Raw genomic sequence first — 7,573 nt, forward strand, 5'->3', positions numbered from 1 at the left:
ATGAACCCTGGTCTCCATAGTGACGGAATAGGAGGTCACCTTGGGCTCCACGGTGATGGAATAGAAGGGAAAATATGCTACATTGTTAGAGTTCCATTGTTGTGTAATGAAGCATCACCATAACAGAACGGTAGAGCAGCACAGGATGTCTGTTTGGACAGCTACACATGACTGACGAGTCCATTCTATCCAGTTTCCAGTCAGACATTTAGGATTTAGATCATGTCTAGTATAGTCCCTCACTGTGTGGCTGGTGCTGCCCTTCATGTTAACCCAGCCTGGAGAGGCTTTTGGTTTGACGTGTATATCTTAGAGCGGCCTAACCTAGAAAACAACGTGTCCAGTCTCTTGTAGAGGCTCCCGAGTGGCCCTGCAACTCAGTGCTAGAGGCATCGCTTGGTTTTTCATATCTCACTCTTCCTTACCTTGTCCCCGTGTGTGTGTGTGTGTGTGTGTGTGTGTGTGTGTGTGTGTGTGTGTGTGTATGTGTGTGTGTGTGTGTGTGTGTGTGTGTGTGTGTGTGTGTGTGTGTGTGTGTGTGTGTGTGTGTGTCTGTCTCTTTGGTGAAATGTCTCTCCCTTCCTTACGTTGTCTCATGTCTGGGTGACTCTTCTCTCCCCCTGGTGTCTGGGTGACTTGTCTCTCTCTTCTCTCCCCCTGGTGTCTGGGTGACTTGTCTCTCTCTCTTCTCTCCCCCTGGTGTCTGGGTGACTTGTCTCTCTCTTCTCCACTCCTGGTCTCTGGGTGTCTCTGGGTGACTCTTCTCTCCCCCTGGTCTCTGGGTGACTTGTCTCTCTCTTCTCCACTCCTGGTCTCTGGGTGTCTCTGGGTGACTCTTCTCTCCCCCTGGTGTCTGGGTGACTTGCCTCTCTCCCTTCTCTCCCCCTGGTGTCTGGGTGTCTTGTCTCTCTCTTCTCCACTCCTGGTCTCTGGGTGTCTTGTCTCTCTCTTCTCCACTCCTGGTCTCTGGGTGACTTGTCTCTCTCTTCTCTCCCCCTGATGTCTGGGTGACTTGTCTCTCTCTCTTCTCTCCTCCTGGTCTTTGGGTGACTTGTCTCTCTCTTCTCTCCCCCTGGTCTCTGGGTGACTTGTCTCTCTCTTCTCTCCCCCTGATGTCTGGGTGACTTGTCTCTCTCTCTTCTCTCCTCCTGGTCTTTGGGTGACTTGTCTCTCTCTTCTCTCCCCCTGGTCTCTGGGTGACTTGTCTCTCTCTTCTCTCCTCCTGGTGTCTGAGTGACTTGTCTCTCTCTTCTCTCCCCCTGGTGTCTGGGTGACTTGTCTCTCTCTTCTCTCCCCCTGTGCAGTTCCCTGTGGAGGGCTGCTGACATCTCGTAAGGGAACCATCCTTTCTCCTGGTTACCCAGAGGCCTACGCCAACTATCTCAACTGTATCTGGAAGGTCTCTGTGCCAGAGGGAACAGGCATCCAAGTGAGAGATGCAGCACGAAACGTTATGAATATAATGTTGGAAAGTTTTGATAGTTAACAGGATTTAAGAATTAAACTTTTATGGAATTCTATCTTAGAATGGGAATTTGCTAAATGTATCCCATTATTGATGAGGCAACTGTTTTATTCAACTTAGATTAAAAAAAAATGTACTCTTAAATGTATTTCTTCGTTCTTTTCTTCAGATCCAGGTCATAACCTTTGCCACGGAACACAACTGGGACTCCTTGGACTTTTTCGACGGCGTCGATGCCAACGCTCCAAGGCTTGGCAGCTACTCAGGTGAAACAACCTCCAGAATTTGTCTTTTAAAGCTCCCATTTTGGAATTGATAATAATGTCTGATCGGAAAACTCAGTAAAAGTACGTATGGATACGACGGGAGACAACATTTGACATGCTCTTTGAGAAAAGTTCTCAGAATCTTCAACGGCGCAGTTCAAGGAAATGAAGAAAGGACTGACTGACTCCCTCTGACTTGCCGAGTAAAATAAAGGTTAAATAGAAAATAAAAATAAATAGTCTTTACCTGATGAAGAAGACCTGACTGGCTCTAGTCTTCACCTGATGAAGAAGACCTGACTGGCTCTAGTCTTCACCTGATGAAGAAGACCTGACTGGCTCTAGTCTTCACCTGATGAAGAAGACCTGACTGGCTCTAGTCTTCACCTGATGAAGAAGACCTGACTGGCTCTAGTCTTCACCTGATGAAGAAGACCTGACGGACTCTAGTCTTCACCTGATGAAGAAGACCTGACTGACTCTAGTCTTCACCTGATGAAGAAGACCTGACTGACTCTAGTCTTCACCTGATGAAGAAGACCTGACTGGCTCTAGTCTTCACCTGATGAAGAAGACCTGACGCACTCTAATCCACCTGATGAAGAAGACCTGACTGGCTCTAGTCTTCACCTGATGAAGAAGACCTGACGGACTCTAATCCCCCTGACGAAGAAGACCTGACGGACTCTAATCCACCTGATGAAGAAGACCTGACTGACTCTAGTCTTCACCTGATGAAGAAGACCTGACTGACTCTAATCCACCTGATGAAGAAGACCTGAGTGGTGGAAACTGTCAAATAAATCTATCTAATAGGACTTAATAAATAAATATCCAGCACCTGCTCAGAGACAATAGATGTGTGTAGGACAGGGATCTCCAACCATGTACCTAGAGAGCTGACCTCCTGTAGGTTTTCACTCCAACCCTGTTCCTGGAGAGAGACCCTCCTGTAGGTTTTAACTCCAACCTTGTTCCTGGAGAGCCCCCCTCCTGTAGGTTTTAACTCCAACCCTGTTCCTGGAGAGAGACCCTCCTGTAGGTTTTAACTCCAACCCTGTTCCTGGAGAGAGACCCTCCTGTAGGTTTTAACTCCAACCCTGTTCCTGGAGAGAGACCCTCCTGTATGTTTTAACTCCAACCCTGCTCTCCAGGAACAGGGTTGGTGAGCCCTGCTGTAGTGTATTTTATAATATTTTCCTATTGGCTGTCTCCATGGGTATGTTCTATGTTCCAGTCACATACAGTATATGTCCTTCCCCCCCTGGAAACCCTTCCTAGTGTAACTCCCACTTGACTGTCTCCATGGGTATGTTCTGTAGGTACGACCATCCCCCAGCTCCTGAACAGCACCTCCAACAACATCTACCTGACCTTCCAGTCCGACATCAGTGTGTCTGCAGCAGGCTTCCACCTGGAGTATACAGGTATGAAGAGATACACCTAGCTATAGGCTGGTCCTAGATCAGTTGTAATCTGGAGTTTACTGGTATGAAGAGACACAGCTAGCTATAGGCTGGTCCTAGATCAGGTGTAATCTGGAGTATACAGGTATGAAGAGATACACCTAGCTATAGGCTGGTCCTAGATCAGTTGTAATCTGGAGTTTACTGGTATGAAGAGACACAGCTAGCTATAGGCTGGTCCTAGATCAGGTGTAATCTGGAGTATACTGGTATGAAGAGACACAGCTAGCTATAGGCTGGTCCTAGATCAGGTGTAATCTGGAGTATACTGGTATGAAGAGACACAGCTAGCTATAGGCTGGTCCTAGATCAGGTGTAATCTGGAGTATACTGGTATGAAGAGACACAGCTAGCTATAGGCTGGTCCTAGATCAGGTGTAATCTGGAGTATACTGGTATGAAGAGACACAGCTAGCTATAGGCTGGTCCTAGATCAGGTGTAATCTGAAGTATACTGGTATGAAGAAATACAGCTAGCTATAGGCTGGTCCTAGATCAGGTGTAATCTGGAGTATACTGGTATGAAGAGACACAGCTAGCTATAGGCTGGTCCTAGATCAGGTGTAATCTGGAGTATACTGGTATGAAGAGACACAGCTAGCTATAGGCTGGTCCTAGATCAGGTGTAATCTGAGGTATACTGGTATGAAGAGACACAGCTAGCTATAGGCTGGTCCTAGATCAGGTGTAATCTGGAGTATACTGGTATGAAGAAATACAGCTAGCTATAGGCTGGTCCTAGATCAGTTGTAATCTGGAGTATACTGGTATGAAGAGACACAGCTAGCTATAGGCTGGTCCTAGATCAGGTGTAATCTGAGGTATACTGGTATGAAGAGACACAGCTAGCTATAGGCTGGTCCTAGATCAGGTGTAATCTGGAGTATACTGGTATGAAGAAATACAGCTAGCTATAGGCTGGTCCTAGATCAGTTGTAATCTGGAGTATACTGGTATGAAGAAATACAGCTAGCTATAGGCTGGTCCTAGATCAGTTGTAATCTGGAGTATACTGGTATGAAGAAATACAGATAGCTATAGGCTGGTCCTAGATCAGGTGTAATCTGTAGCTGTAATTGTTGCAAAAGGTGGCTCTACAAAGTATTGACTTGGGGGGGGGGGGTGAATAGTTATGCACGCTCAAGTTTTCAGTTTTTTTGTCTTATTTGTTGTTTGTTTCACAATAATAAATATTTTGCATCTTCAAAGCGGTAGGCATGTTGTGTAAATCAAATGATACGACCCCCCCCCCAAAAAATCAATTTTAATTCCAGGTTGTAAGGCAACAGAATTAGGAAAAATGCCAAAGGGGGGGGGTGAATACTTTCGCAAGCCACTGTATATCTTTTCTTTAGACCAGAGGAAACAGCACTTCCAGCACCATCTGGTCTCCCATCCAGGGACCGACCAGAACCAATCCTGTTTAGCTTCAGATGCAAACTAGCAGTGGGATTCAGGGTGGTATGCTGCTGGCCTTATTCTTAACAAACGTTAATAATGGGGTACAAAATAATTTCATGATGTGTCAATAGCACAGAGTTAATGAACAGACATGGAATAAGTACTTGCTTTTGTAGTGAAAGTAGTATTTTACAGTTTTATGGGTGGAATGCTGCTGGTTTTCATGCCATGATGACAGGGTTTAACCAAGTCCTCTGTCTAATGATGTCATGCCATGATGACAGGGTTTAACCAAGTCCTCTGATTAATGATGTCATGCCATGATGACAGGGTTTAACCAAGTCCTCTGATTATCGTTGTCAGGGTTTAACCAAGTCCTCTGATTAATGATGTCATGCCATTATGGCAGGGTTTAACCAAGTCCTCTGATTAATGATGTCATGCCATGACGACAGGGCTATTCAACTAGTGGACCTCGAGGGTCAAAGTACTGCTGGTTTTATTTCCTAGTGTTTTGGTCCTCCAGGACCTCCAGGACTGGTGTTGACAAGCCCAGCTGGATGTGCTTCAGCCATCTCATCTCACTAGTGCTGTCATGCCATCAGAGGAGTTGGCTAAAGGACACCCAGGGTTCCAGATGGGACCAGGCTAACTGAGCTCATCCACCGTCTCTGTCTGTCTGTCTGTCTGTCTGTCTGTCTGTCTGTCTGTCTGTCTGTCTGTCTGTCTGTCTGTCTGTCTGTCTGTCTGTCTGTCTGTCTGTCTGTCTCTGTCTGTCTGTCTGTCTCTGTCTGTCTCTGTCTGTCTCTGTCTGTCTGTCTGTCTGTCTGTCTGTCTGTCTGTCTGTCTGTCTGTCTGTCTGTCTGTCTGTCTGTCTGTCTGTCTGCCTCTCTGTCTGTCTGTCTGCCTCTCTGTCTGTCTGCCTCTCTGTCTGTCTGTCTGCCTCTCTGTCTGCCTCTCTGTCTGTCTGTCTGTCTGTCTGTCTGTCTGTCTGCCTCTCTGTCTGTCTGTCTGCCTCTCTGTCTGTCTGTCTGCCTCTCTGTCTGTCTGCCTCTCTGTCTGTCTGTCTGCCTCTCTGTCTGCCTCTCTGTCTGTCTGTCTGTCTGTCTGTCTGTCTGTCTGTCTGTCTGTCTGTCTGTCTGTCTGTCTGTCTGTCTGTCTGTCTGTCTGCCTCTCTGTCTGTCTGTCTGCCTCTCTGTCTGTCTGCCTCTCTGTCTGTCTGTCTGCCTCTGTCTGCCTCTGTCTGTCTGTCTGTCTGTCTGTCTGTCTGTCTGTCTGTCTGTCTGTCTGTCTGTCTGTCTGTCTGTCTCTGTCTGTCTCTGTCTGTCTCTGTCTGTCTGTCTGTCTGTCTGTCTGTCTGTCTGTCTGTCTGTCTGTCTGTCTGTCTGCCTCTCTGTCTGTCTGTCTGCCTCTCTGTCTGTCTGCCTCTCTGTCTGTCTGTCTGCCTCTCTGTCTGCCTCTCTGTCTGTCTGTCTGTCTGTCTGTCTGTCTGTCTGTCTGTCTGTCTGTCTGTCTGTCTGTCTGTCTGTCTGTCTGTCTGTCTGTCTGTCTGTCTGTCTGTCTGTCTGTCTGTCTGCCTGCCTGTCTGTCTGTCTGTCTGTCTGTCTGTCTGTCTGTCTGCCTGCCTGTCTGCCTGTCTGCCTATCCCTCTGAGTGGGGAACTGTAACCCTCTGACCACAGGTCTCTCACTAACACCAGCCACTCTCCTCAACATCTGTCTCACATCACCTTTAACCCTGTGTCCCACCTTCCCCCAAACTCAGAGATCAACATACTTTATATTCAGACGGTATCATCACCTGTCTCCCACAACATCTCACCACGGCCAACCTCTCACAGCCCCGATCGGTCCATCTCAGTCTCTCAGCACCTCTAACCCTGTATACCACTCTCCCACAGTCGACCACCTGTAGAGATCAACATGTATAACAACGCTCTCACTAAGTCTACTCCCCGCTCTCCTCAGCCTCTGGCCTGTCTGGCTCTCAGTGGGTTGTTTTTATCCCTAAAGCTTCTTAACCGTAAAGAGATACATTTTACAGTATATTTTAAAGCTTTCACGAATCACTCTCTTCACCCCTCTCCCACATCAATCTCTTCAGCCAATCAGTCTCCTCAGCCCTCTCCCACATCAATCTCTTCAGCCAATCAGTCTCTTCACCCCTCTCCCACATCAATCTCTTCAGCCAATCAGTCTCCTCAGTCCTCTCCCACATCAATCTCTTCACTCTCTCACCCCCTCCTTACCACAGCATGTTACCACTCTCCCCCACATGCCCAACGCTCTCCACACCATGACTACCAGGAGTAGGAATATCCATATATAACAGCCTGCTGAGATGATTGACAGCATACTGTTCTGAACACCTTCTGAACTCTTTTGGTTTATTTCTGTTCACCACCTATAGTCTCTCACCTCTCTGTTCACCACCTATAGTCTCTCACCACTCTGTTCACCACCTATAGTCTCTCACCACTCTGTTTACCACTCATAGTCTCTCACCTCTCTGTTCACCACCTATAGTCTCTCACCACTCTGTTCACCACCTATAGTCTCTCACCACTCTGTCCACCACCTATAGTCTCTCACCACTCTGTTCACCACCTATAGTCTCTCACCACTCTGTTCACCACCTATAGTCTCTCACCACTCTGTTCACCACCTATAGTCTCTCACCTCTCTGTTCACCACCTATAGTCTCTCACCACTCTGTCCACCACCTATAGTCTCTCACCACTCTGTTCACCACCTATAGTCTCTCACCTCTCTGTTTACCACTCTGTTCACCACCTATAGTCTCTCACCACTCTGTTCACCACCTATAGTCTCTCACCACTCTGTTCACCATTCATAGTCTCTCACCACTCTGTTCACCACCTATAGTCTCTCACCTCTCTGTTCACCACCTATAGTCTCTCACCTCTCTGTTCACCACTCTGTTCACCACCTATAGTCTCTCACCACTCTGTTCAC

General features: G+C 47.4%; 1 protein-coding gene across 1 annotated transcript in view; it reads left to right on the forward strand.

Annotated features, from left to right (window-relative positions):
- The first annotated feature begins 1,708 nt into the window (after nt 1-1,708).
- The window catches only part of LOC115187904 (CUB and sushi domain-containing protein 3-like), a 42,344-nt gene continuing 36,479 nt past the window's right edge, over nt 1,709-7,573 (forward strand). Inside the window, exons 1-2 of the mRNA XM_029746960.1 lie at nt 1,709-1,731; nt 3,054-3,158. The gene's annotated coding sequence lies outside the window, so the exon portion shown is untranslated. The remainder of the gene's footprint in view (nt 1,732-3,053; nt 3,159-7,573) is intronic.

This window comes from Salmo trutta, unplaced genomic scaffold (assembly GCF_901001165.1).
Source record: "Salmo trutta unplaced genomic scaffold, fSalTru1.1, whole genome shotgun sequence".
Classification (NCBI taxonomy): domain Eukaryota; kingdom Metazoa; phylum Chordata; class Actinopteri; order Salmoniformes; family Salmonidae; genus Salmo; species Salmo trutta.